Source organism: Diceros bicornis, chromosome 18, assembly GCF_020826845.1.
Source record: "Diceros bicornis minor isolate mBicDic1 chromosome 18, mDicBic1.mat.cur, whole genome shotgun sequence".
NCBI classification, from domain to species: domain Eukaryota; kingdom Metazoa; phylum Chordata; class Mammalia; order Perissodactyla; family Rhinocerotidae; genus Diceros; species Diceros bicornis.
The window spans coordinates 62,800,234-62,813,996 of NC_080757.1; positions in this window are offsets into that span (position 1 = coordinate 62,800,234).

Sequence of the window (13,763 nt, forward strand, 5' to 3'; positions counted from 1 at the left end):
GCAGCCAACTCTGGTTAGAATCTATGTTTCCATTTTCTCATCCTCAGCTCAGAGTCCACGGTCCTCGTGTGACGTGGCCAGATGGCTCTGAACATCTGGTGAGCATGGTGAGATGAGGGGGGAGAGGCAATCACATCATTTGGTGCTGGGGTAGACAGCTGGTGAGGGGCGTCTAAGGGACAGAGAGCCAGCGCCTCCCAAGCTTTAATGTAAATGGCAATCAACTGGGATGTTGTGAAAGTGCAGATTCTGATTCTGGAGGTCTGGGCAGGGCCTGAGATTCTGCATTTCTAACATGCTCTCGATTCATCGACCACATTTTGAGTAGTGAAGTTCTAGAAGGCTTAACCTAGGAAGAGTGTGGCCTCTAGACTGATGCCCAGTGAGCCCCTGTAGGAGCTCTTACGACAGGCAGAGGGAATGACTGCTTGGAACTGAGCCAGGAGCCCACACTATGATGACCTACCAGGAACTCGGTGTCCCCAGTCTCTTCAGCTGATAATGTGGGAATGCTTAGTCAATGTGGTCATCAGCAGAGTAACTAAAAACTCACCCATAAATAACCTCACTGAATCCTCACAACCTTGTCAGGCAAGTATAAAAAGGCTGTTTTATAGATGAAGGAATGGAGGCACAGGGGATGGGGGGACATACTCCAGGTTGCAACTGTCAAGTGGCAGAGGTAGGATCTGAACTCAGATCTGACTAAGGCCCTTCCCACTCTGCCAGCATCACTAAATTTAAGTTTGGAGGCTGGCATAGCTGTGGCTGGAAGCTGGTCCCCCTGCCCGTCATGTGTCCCCTCCCCCAATCCTGCAGGACCCCGGAATGTGAAGTGTTGAGCCTGTGCCCTTGGTCCCCCGGCCAGCCTCCTCTGCACCCCTAGCCAGCAGTCACCTCTGCCTTCAGCTGCTCGATTTTGATCTCCCCATCCTCGATCTGCTGCCATAGCTGCTTGGCCACTGTCTTCTCCTCTCCACGATCTGCAGCAGGTGCAGGTACTCCTGCATCAGCGCTTCGTGCTCCCTGTCCAGGGTCTGGGAGCCGTGGACAGACAGACGTGGTAAAACACTGACTTCTTGTCCCCCAGAGATCCAAGCAGAAGTGGGGCTCCCCCACTGACTGCAATTAGGAGAAGGTCCTGACTCCCAGACATGGTGCACAGGGCCTTGACCTGGCTGCTGTGCTGTTACCGACTGCTCTGGCCCCTTCTCCAACTCCTGTCTCACACTCTGACCTCTGGTTCCTCTAACTGATCCTGTTCTCTCCCCTCCTCCTCCAATCCACCCCGAGGCCTTTGTACAGGCTCACTCTCTTGTTAGAGGTAATGCATCCAGTGACTTTAAGTTAAAGTCAATGCTCAAATGAAACAACAAAGCCTGGATGACAGCACATCTGTTTACAACATAGTTCATTGAATATTTTGAGCCCACTGTTGAGACCTACCACTCAGAGAAAGAGATTCCTTTCAAAATATGACTGCTCACTGGCAAGTGCTGTGGTTCCCATGTAGAGACTTATGCTGGTGTGTGCCCCCCTCCACACACACACAAAAGTTAGGAAAAGTCTTATAACTCACATAATAGAGGTCTCCGAGAAGAGCAGGGCCAGAATCTCAAGAAGCTCTGAAATGGCTTGAGAGAACAAGGAAAGAAGACTGGCCTGGGTTTTTATTGTGGTTAGGGGTTTTAAAGAAAAAATATTCAATGGCACTTTCAAGGTGGTAAGGCGTATTTTATTCAGAACCTCTGTGATACGCAGAAACCACAGTGTTAGGATTCACCTCAGTGGAGAAATGAGATTGGGGTCGACTCTGAATGCCGCATGAGAAAGTGGGAATTCACAGCCAGGAAGCATGGTGGGGGTCAGGGGATGGAAAATTACTAAGAGAAAAAACAAGTGTTGGGGTTTCTGGCTAACCTGACCTAGCAGAATTTTTACCAAAGAGAGGCCAGAGTGATCAGACACCACCTGAGGGATGGTGGAGGAGGAGGAGGAGCCTGAACAAATCTCAAGTGTGATCAGACATACAGGTGGGTGTTCTGGTTAAACTGACTTAGCAAGTTTCTTGCTAAAACTGGATTTTGCAAGGAAGTGCACAGACAGGCCTACAAGAAGGTTCGGGAGCCTGACTAAAGTTTGGTCAAAGCGAGAAATCTTTGCCAGGGGTGAGACCAGGGCAAGACTTCTGCACAAAGACAGGGATTGTGTGGTTGGATCTGAAGCCAATGCCAGAGAAGGGAGCCTCTGTACTTTCTCCTCAGCTTGTCCAGGTGTGGACACGAGGAGAAGAGGGAGAGGAGAGGCATAAACTGTCAGCACACAACAAAAAGTGCGGAGTCTGACTGCTCATTGCAAGGACAAACATGCGTAGAAAAATATGCATTCACAATGGCTTGTTTTTATATAAAGAAACACCAACAGGAAGCTCAAGAATGATCAGAACTCTGTACTGGGGGTACACTTACCATGTTTTCACATTTAATAGTTTTTCTTTAATTTTAACTTCTGTACATAGGAAACCATTCTAAGATTTCATTCCTTTAGCACACTAATGGTTACAAAAGAGTCACCATATGAAATGAAATTTTCATGTCTCTCACTAACTACAAGGACAAGCTGCATCCTAGTTTGTCTTCCACTGTGTCTCACACAGGCAGTATTTTCAGGAATCAGTGGCATATTATAATGCAAGAGGGGTTTGGGATTAGCTCCTTAAACATATCAGGATTAGTTTGATTAGTTTTCTTCACATCAATTAAAATAAAAATTCCAGGGGAGAAGTCAAGATGGCGGCGTAAGCAGAATCTGAACTCATCTCCTCCCACGGACACAGCCAATTTACAACTACTCGTGGAAAAATTACCCGGAGACAGAACTGAAAACTGGATAAGAGGAACTCCCGCAACAAAGGACAACCCTAATTGAGGTAGAAGAGGCAGAAACTCCCTTCTGGAGAGGAAAAACGCTGCCTTCACAAGCCGCAGCACCTCACGGCTGCCTGGGAGCAACCCAAAGGTACACAGCCCTCCCTGGAGGCGCAGGGCCCTGAGCTGGGGAGAGGCCCTGCTGTGGGCATTTTGTGGACCCAGCACAATCGAGATGAGTGGCATAATATCCGACTTTGCCTGCTACTAAAACATTGGGGAGTACCCCCAGAAAAGCTGGTTCACAAAGAAATGAAAACTGGCTCTTAAAGGGCCAACGCCCAAACTCACCCATTTCAGAAAGCAACCTAAAATCACCAGAAAGAAAGGTGCACAGTGCTTTGGTGAAAAGAGACTCAACTGATAGGCCCTGAGACCTGTCCAGGGACTGGGACATTGGCGGCGGCCATTGTTGTGGCCTGATATGGGCGTGTTGACACAGACGCCATTGGAGTTCTCCCTGGGGCCTGCTAGCCCAGGTCTGCCCAACCCACTAAAGCACCGATTTAATCCAGCTCAGCCAGGGCAGGCAGCCCACCCTAGGGACTGGCCCTACCCAACAACAAGCCCTCAGGCAACTTGTGGACCAGCATAGATTGGTGACTGGATTCTCTGCAGTCTGGCAACTAAGCCAACTTCAGTGGGGCAGGGCGTGCACAAGGAACAGGTGGAGAGTGTGGGGTGGTGGTGGAGTGTGTGGGGCTCCCGCCGTGGAGAGACTGGGTCCATTTCAGGAGGTCAGGGCGTGCACATGGGGCAGGACTGTGTTGACTGTGTGTGTGGACCTGTGGGTGGCAAGGCTTGTCAGCTGCAGAAGACTTGTGTTTCTCAAAGACCCACATGGGGGTTTGTCCCACCTTCCAAAGCCTGAAAATATTAGGTGTTCCTGTGCCTGAGGCCAGCCCCACCCATCTGCAATCCTCAGAGAGCTGACAAGAGACCTAAAGGCTGGAGACTTATAGTAATCGTAAGCCCCTGAGCCTAACAACCTGCCACGCTGGGGGCGTACTCACTTAAAAGAAATACTGCAACACAAATGTGGTATTAGAACTTGCAGCCAACTGTGCTGGGGCTCCTCACACCTGATAAAGAGACTGAAGGGCCCACAACAACTACAAGAAGCTGAGCATTACAACAGCTGGCCAGGAGCATAACTCGGCCTCCTTGGGTGCCTACAGGGAGAGCAAACAGGCCACAACAGAAGGACACACACAGCCCACATAGGGGTCACCCCTGGAACATTGAGAACTGAGGGAAGCACACAGCAGGCCTCCTAAGGCATCATTTATATAAGGTCACCTATCCAAGAGCAGGAGACGTAGCTGACCTACCTAATATGTAGACACAAGCACAGGGAAAGAGGCAAAATGAGGAGGCAAAGGAATACATTCCAAGTAAGGGAACAGGACAAAACTCCAGAAAAGGAACTAAGTGAAACAGAAATGAGCAACCTACCCAACAGAGAGGTCAAACAAAGAGTGTTAAGGATGCTAACTGATCTGGGGAGAAGAATAGATGATCTCAGTGAGAATGTCTACAAAGAAATGGAAGACATAAAAAAGAACCAATCAGAAATGAAGAATACAATACTGGAAATGAAAAATTCATTAGAGGGACTCAAAAGCAGAGTAGAGGATACAGAAGAACGGATCTGCGAGCTGGATGAAAGATTAGAAGAAATTACCCAAGCTGAACATGTGAAAGAGAAAAGAATTAAAAAGAGTGAGGACAGTGTAAGGGACCTCTGGGACAAAAACAAGCACACTAACATCTGTGTTATATGTGTCCCAGAAGGAGAAGAGTGAGACAAAGGGGAAGAGAATCTATTGTAAGATATAATAGATGAAAACTTCCCTAACCTAAGGAAGGAAACAGACATCCAGGTACAGGAAGCACAGAGAGCCCCAAACAAGTTAAACCCAAAAAGGCCCACACCAAGACACATCATAATCAAAATGTCCAGAATTAAAGATAAAGAGAGAATCCTAAAAGCCGCAAGAGAAGGTCAAATTACATACAAAGGAAACGCCACAAGGCTATCAGCTGGCTTCTCAGCAGAAACCTTACAGGCTAGAAGAGAGTGGCATGATATATTTAAAGTGCTAAAAGGAAAAAACTTACAGCCAAGAATACTCTACCCAGCAAGGTTATCATTCAAAATGGAAGGAGAGATCAAAATTTTCCCAGACAAGCAAAAATTAAAGGAGTTTGTCACCAAGAAACCAGTGCTACAAGAAATGTTAAAGGGACTGATTTAAGGGGAAAAGAGAAGACCACAAATAGGAAAAATTATCTATTTCCATGATAAGAGGGTAATGGATACAAATGCACAAAAAAGAGCTTAGATATGATATCAAAAACATAAAAGGAGGGAGGAGGGGAGTTAAAGAGGAGAGCTTTCAGACAGAGGTCAAACTAAAGAGACCATCAATTCTGTATAGAAGGAGAAAGGAACGGAGGAGGACTACTAAAACACTGAGAAAAAAAAATTAAAAAATGGCCGTAAGTACATACTTATCAATAGCTACTTTAAAGGTCAATGGACTAAATGCTCCAATTAAAAGGCATAGGGTAGCTGATTGGATAAAACAACAAGACCCATATATATGCTGCATACAAGAGACACATTTCAGACGTAAAGAACTCACAAACTGAAAGTGAAGGGATGGAAAAAGATACTCCACACAAATGGCAATGAAAAGAAAGCTTGGGTAGCAGTACTCATATCAGACAAAATAGACTTTAAAACAAAAACTGTAAAAAGAGACAAGGGCATTACATAATGATCAAGGGAACAATCCAACAAGAGGATATAACATTTGTAAATATCTATGCACCCAATGTAGGTGCACCTAAATATATAAAGCAATTATTAACAGACATAAAAAGATAAATAGACAGTAACACAATAATAGTAGGGGACTTTAACACTCCACTTACACCAACAGATAGATCATCTAAACAGAAGATCAATAAGGAAACGTTGGCCTTAAATGACACACTAGGACAGATGGACCAGTAGATATATACAGAGCATTCCATCCAAAAACCGAAGAATACACATTCTTTTCAAATGCACATGGAACATTCTCCAGGATTGATCACATATTAGGCCACAAAACAAGTCTCCATAAATTTAAGAAGATTGAAATAATACCAAGCATCTTTTCTGACCACAACGGTATGAAATTAGAAATCAACTATAGGAAGAAAATCAGAAAAGACACAAATACATGGAGATTAAACAAAACGCTACTGAACAATGACTGGGTCCATGAAGAAGTCAAAGAAGAAATCAACAAATACCTGGAGACAAATGAAAATGAAATACGACATGCCAGAATTTATGAGATACAGCAAAAGCGGTTCTAGAAGGGAAGTTTATAGCAATACAGGCCTATCTCAACAAACAAGAAATATCTCAAATAAACAATCTAACAATGCACCTAAAGGAACTGGAAAAAGAAGAACAAACAAAGCCCAAAATCAGTAGAAGAAGGGAAATAATAAAAATCAGAGCAAAAATAAATGAAATAGAGACTAAAAAAACAACAGAAAAAATTAATAAAACCAAGAGCTGGTTCTTTGAAAAGATCAACAAAATTCACAAACCTTTAGCTAGACTCACCAAGAAAACCATAGACAAGGCACAAACAAGTAAAATCAGAAATGAAAGAGGAGATTTTACAACAGACACCTCAGAAATACAAAAGATTATAAGAGAATACTATGAAAAGCTATATGCCAACCAATTGGACAATCTGGAAGAAATGGATAAATTCTTAGAATTGTACAACCTTCCAAAACTGGATCAAGAAGAAGTAGAGAATTTGAATAGAAAAATCACCAGTAAGGAGATCGAAACAGTAATCAAAAACCTCCCCAAAAATAAACGTCCAGGACCAGATGGCTTCCTTGGTGAATTCCACCAAACATTCAAAGAAGACTTAATACCTATCCTTCTCAAAATCTTCCAAAAAATTGAGGAGGCGGGGAAGCTCCCTAACTCATTCTACAAAGCCGACATTACCTTGATACCAAAACCAGAAAAGGACAACACAAAAAAAGAAAATTACAGGCCAATATCACTGATGAACATTGATGTGAAAATCCTCAACAAAATACTAGCAAATCACATACAACAATATGTTAAAAAGATTATACACCATGATCAAGTGGGATTTATTCCAGGTATGCAGGGATGGTTCAACATTCGCAAATCAATCAACGTAATACACCACATTAATAAAATGAAGAATAAAAATCACATGATCATCTCAATAGATGCAGAGAAATCATTGGACAAGATACAGCATCCATTTATGATAAAAACTCTGAATAAAGTGGATATAGAGGGAAAGTACCTCAACATAATAAAGGCCATATACGACAAACCCACAGCTAATATCATCCTCAATGGTGAAAAACTGAAAGCTATCCCTCTAAGAACAGGAAACAGACAAGGATGCCCACTGTCACCGTTTCTATTTAACACAGAACTGGAAGTCCTAGCCAGAGCAACCAGGCAAGAGAAAGAAATAAAAGGGATCCAAATTGGAAAGGAAGAATTGAAACTGTCACTATTTGCAGATGACATGATTTTATATATAGAAAACCCTAAAGAATCCACCAGAAAACTTTTAGAAGTAATAAACGAATATGGTAAAGTTGCAGGATACGAAATCAACATACAAAAATCAGTTGCATTTCTGTACACTAACAACGAAGTAGTAGAAAGAGAAATTAAGAATACCATCCCATTTACAATTGCAACAAAAAGAATCAAATATCTAGGAATAAACTTAACCAAAGAGGTGAAAGATCTGTACACAGAAAACTATAAAACATTGCTGAAAGAAAATGAAGAAGACACAAAGAAATGGAAAGATATTCCGTGCTCTTGGGTTGGAAGAATTAATATAGTTAAGATGTCCATACTTCCTAAAGCAATCTATAGATTCAATGCAATCCCTACCAAAGTTCCAACAACATTTTTCACAGAAATAGAGCAAAGAATCCTAAAATTTATATGGAACAACAAAAGACCCCGAATAGTTAAAGGAATCCTGAGGAAAAAAAAACAAAGCTGGAGGTATCACGCTCCCTGATTTCAAAATATACTACAAAGCTATAGTAACCAAAACAGCATGGTACTGGCACAAAAACAGACACACAGATCAATGGAATAGAATCAAAAGCCCAGAAATAAACCCACACATCTATGGATAGCTAATCTTTGACAAAGGAGCCAAGAAAGTACAATGGAGAAAAGAAAGTCTCTTCAACAAATGGTGTTGGGAAAACTGGACAGCCACATGCAAAAAAATGAAAGTAGACCCTTACCTTACACCATACACAAAAATCAACTCCAAATGGATTAAAGACTTGAATGTAAGACCTGAAACTGTGAAACTTCTAGAAGAAAACATAGGCATTATGCTCTTAGACATCGGTCTTAGCAACATATTTTCAAGGACCATGTCTGATCGGGCAAGAGAAACAATAGAAAAAATAGACAAATGGGACTACATCTAACTAAAAAGCTTCTGCACAGCAAAGGAAACCATCAACAAACCAAAAGTCAACCTAACAATTGGGAGAAGATATTTGCAAACCATACTTCTGATAAGGGCTTAATCTACAAAATATATAAAGAACTCATGCACCTCAACAACAAAAAAACTACTGACCCAATTAAAAAATGGGCAAAAGCTGAACAGACACTTCTTCAAAGAAGATATACAGATGGTCAACAGACATATGAAAAGATGTTCAAAATCATTAACTATCAGGGAAATGCAAATCAAAACTACAATGAGATATCACCTCACACCCGTCAGAATGGCTATAATTAACAAGCAAAGAAGCAACATATGTTGGAGAAGATGTGGAGAGAAGGGAACTCTCATACACTGCTGGTGGGAGTGCAAACTGGTGCAGCCACTATGGAAAACAGTATGGAGATTCCTCAAAAAATCAAGGATGGAACTACCATATGATCCAGCTATTCCACTGCTGGCTAGTTATCCAAAGAACTTGAAAACACCAATGCATAAAGATACATGCACCCCTGTGTTCATTGCAGCGTTATCACAATAGCCAAGACTTGGAAGCAACCTAACTGCCCATCAAGGGACGAATGGATAAAGAAGATGTGGTATATATACACAACGGAATACTACTCAGCCATAAGAAACGATGAAATCCAGCCATTTGTGACAACATGGATGGACATTGACGGTATTATGCAAAGTGAAATAAGTCAGAGGGAGAAGGTCAAATACCGTATGATTTCCTTCATTAAGTAGTAGATAATAACAACAATAAGCAAACACATAGAGACAGATATTGGATTGGTGGTTACCAGAAGGGAAGGGGGGAGGGTGGAGGGCAAAAAGGATAATTCGGCACATGTGTGTGGTGATGGGTTGTAATTAGTATTTGAGTGATGAACATGATGTAATCTATGCATAAATAGAAGTATAATTATGTACACCTGAAATTTATACAATGTTATAAACCAATGTTACTGCAATAAACAAAAAATTAAAAAATAAATAAAAAGAAAAAAGAAAAAAGTAAAATGAAAGAAAAAAATAAGAAAGATATAAGCAAGTGGTAAAAATATAAATAAATAAAAATTCCGTTGCTTTAGCTTTTTAAATCTCAATGTTCTCTAGGGACACACACACACAAACACTGATGTAAAAACGAAAAATGCACCTGAAAACATCAACACATTCATTTCACAACTTGAGATTCTCTTGCCAAAAAGAACAAAAATTCTATTTAGTTCCACAATTTTCTTGCCTTACTGACATTATATCTCTCCATCGATTCACATTTTTAAGGCCTCTTGGCCTTAAATGGCTCAAAATGTTATTTCTCATACAGGAAATTAAATTACAAAGAGCTAAGGGAAACCAGAAGCACAGGGCTGCACTGTTCAATTGATACAGAAATCCAAAGGAAAGAAACATAAATATTGGGATCAGCACAGATAAGCTGCCTGCTTCCCACAGGACAGAAGGAAAGCCACATGCAGAAAGTTAAACACATTCTCAACTCTCCTGGTAGAGACAGAAGCCCTGGAGTGGGTCAGTCCCTGGCACAGAAGGGTGGGGACACCTGAGCAGCCATAAGAATGGACTCTGGGAGCTCACACACCCTCCTCTGCCTGGGGAGGAAGAGAAGGGCTCCCTCTCTCAGCTTCCACTCTCACATGTGAGGAGACTCTCGGCAGGATGCAGTTCAAGGTTGTGACTCAAATGAACCCTAAATTCATAAACCCTAATCCAGACACAGAACTCCTGATTTCACAGACTTTCCCAATGTGCAGAAATTACACTCTGCGGGCACCTGCACTGTGGGTGCAAAACTCCACCCTACGTGTAGACACAGGCCTAAGGGGAGCACAGGGACGACCTCAGGAAGGGCAGCAACCCCTACCCCCTGTGCAGGTGCCTTCCCAGCTTTCCAGAGCTCTGTAGCTTCTCTCAGCAGAAAGCCTCCTTCTTCAGAGGGTATGACCAGGGAGGACACCCAGGAAGAACGTGTGGGCCCTCAAGTACTTCCCTGTGCAGGCTCAAGGGGGGCTTAGCTTAGAGACCCTGACCTCAGTCCTCTGCTCCCAGTCACGTTGCTTTGGACCATAGTGATCTTGTAAATGGCAAAACCCAGTGTTTGAAGAATCCAGCAAATTCACACAAACCTACGGATTATGTGGAAAGGAGGGAAGAAAGTTGTAAAGCATTTTTCTAGTTCAACAAGGAAAGCCACATGTATGTATTGCTTTCAGATAATAATGTTAATTAATTGTTATTTCCATGGCAAGACACTGTTTTATAAACAATTAATCATACTTAACACTTTTGCTGTTCAAGTGTAAGCCCTGGAATTCCATTTGAAAACACCCCATCTCAAAGAAAAGGACAGACCTCAGAATATGACTACACACGCTCAGGGGAGGCAGAAACGGAAACAAGAATTTTGAACACATTCAATGTAATAGTAGAATCTTTTATTTTTTCTGAAATTTACCTATTTCTTGCCTCTTTGGAAATATTTTATACTGCTTTTCAAGCCTACTGATTACATAAACTTTAACTTTTGACAACCTGAGGCTCAACTAAGTGAGTAAAACTTTTCAAGGTGACAAACCCAGGGAGGGGCAGTGCTGACAGGCCAGAACACTCAAGAAAGTTTGCATAGAGGAACCTCCACTCCAAGACCTTCCCGTAGGATGTCTGTGCCAGGAGGGAGCCTGGGAGGGGCACAGGGACTTCATACGACAGGTTCCAGGTGGCCATTCTTTGCTCTCCTCTTGTGGAAAAGAGCCACAGACAAAATATGTCTCAGAGTCAACTCAACCAAAACCAAACTCCCAACAGCTGCCCACCAAGCAGGACCTCCCCCAGTCTCCCCAGCTGAGTTTCTTATTTCTTAGCTCAGGACATAAACTCAGCACCAACTTCAACTCCTCCCTCCCCAACCCCACCCCTTGCCACTTCCCATCTGTACACAGTCCTACTGTCTTGACCTCCAAACACACCCAGAATTCCACCTCTTCTCCCCACCCTGACCTAAGCCTCCAAGGCCTCTTGCCTGGCTTATTGCAACAGCCTCCTAACTGGTCTCCTTGCCCCTGCCCCGGCCCCTCTGTGGTATATTCTCAACAGAGCAGCCAGATCGAGTCTGCTAAACATATGCCCGGCCGTTACTCTTCCTCTCAAAACCTTCCAAAGGGTCACCATCTCATTTAGAATAAATAAACGTCCGAGCCCTCACTATGACCAACAAGGCCCCACAATTGGGCCCAAGTCACCACTCTGCCTTCAGCTCCTGCTGTACCCTCGCCACACTGGCCTCCTTGCTGCTCCCAGAGCAGGCCACCTGCCCTCCTCCTGCTCTGCTTTGAGCCTTGTTCAAAACATACCTCTGTGGTGCACCTTTCCTGGCCCTCCTGGCTACAACTCCACCTCCCTCCAGCCTGGCACACATCACTCTCCCACATGAGCCACACCATTGGTGTCACATCCAGAAGGTCACCCAGGGCATGCTTTTTGTGTTTTGTTGGTTTCTCTGGCCCCAGGGTCTAGAACAATGCGTGACACAAACCTTGCACTCAATAAGAAATGTAGCTTAATGAATGGATGACTATAAAAACAACCAGGAACTGCCTAACCCTTGGGCAAGGAAGGCCGAATCTGTAAGAACCCCAGGGGCCAGGGGAGGCTGGTCCATTAATCAGCCCTAAAAGGATGTACAGCATCATGTTAGAAAGAAAACTCCTCACCACATCCTACAAATACAATACGTGTTCTTATCAGCATCAACAGAGGCCTTCAAATGCAAACACCTTTTCTACTTTGAAGCAGCCTTCAGTGTCCCATTACCGCTCATCACGCACCTACTCCTCACTTTAACATGATGTTTTTCACATCTAAGGTAATATGACTGACATTAAACACAGAAAACTGTGTTTTCTACCTTACTCAAGTCTCTCCTGGGAATGGTCATAGGCATGCAAGCAGTAATAACCTGAGAACAAATGGAGAAGTAAATAATTCTATCCCTTCCCCCACCCTGTGCCCCCAGCAAACAGTACAACACTGTCTGATTCTTTTTCTTTTTTAAACAAACTTCACCAGAAATACATCTGCTGAAGATGCTCCTTTGGAAGTCAAGTCTACTGTTTCCTCCAGCCACCTAACACATGTAAGTGACCAGATGCCACAAACCATTGAAATATTGCCTACATGTCTACCGTACAGTTCCCAAACTGAGATTTCAGTAAACTTATGTTGCCGCTGCCAGGAAAAGAAAAAGGAAGCAAAAACAATGCCATCCATGATGACAGGTAGAATTAAACCAAATGAAAGTCTTCCTTTACAGATGCAGGGATACTTGAAAGCAAATCACTCCTTACAAGGAATGAGGGAACTAAAATTGCTGTGGGAAGAAAAAGAGAGCCTGTGTACAAGTACTTTCAAGGCAACTTGCAAAAATCCAAAATATCTTGCCAGCAAAAATTAATGAACTGTGTCCTCTGGAGCAGAAGCACTCTAGTGATGGTGCTCAGGGCAGGCCACCCCAAGATGCTCCGCTCTGGTATATGGATTATTTCCAGCTGAAGACAATAAAGACTCAGAAGACTCAGGAAGAACATTTGAGTTTCCCCTCCCAAACTGCCTAAAGAATTTAACATAGAAGACCTGTTTCAGGAAGGAGCCAATATCGTATGATGGCTGTAATCTAATATAAAATAGATGTTACACTAGGAAAGGTACCAACAAGCCCATTTTATCAAAATTTCTCTCTCTCCCTGGCCACATTCTCTATAGCTTGCGCTGAAAAGAGTTGTCAGAAAAACATTTGCATTTCTATCTCCATGTGAAATGTCTTCTTCCCCTCTGAAATCCCAAACCACTACCCCTTCAACACCTTCCACGCCTTTAGCTACAATACAATATTTAAGCAAGCAGCTTAGACAGAAAGATGAGCTGCTCATTTCTGAGTTTCTCCCATGTATACATGTTAATAAATTTGGGATTATTTTCTCCTGCTAACCTGTTTTAATTATTTGGACAGCCATAAGAACCTTAAGGCAAAGGGTGGAGGAGGAGTCTCCATTCTGCCCAACACTAGCATTGACCAAAGCACCAATACCCCACCCCTGCCCCCCAACACATTGTATTAGGACCCCAAGAAGTTAAGGCCAGACGAGATGGATTGTTTCTCTTTCTTATCACAGAAAAAGAAGTTGGAGTGACCTATCAGTCAACAAAAACATGCGTGTGTTGTGAGCATTGGGGTAGGTTCCTCCCCTCCAGCCTA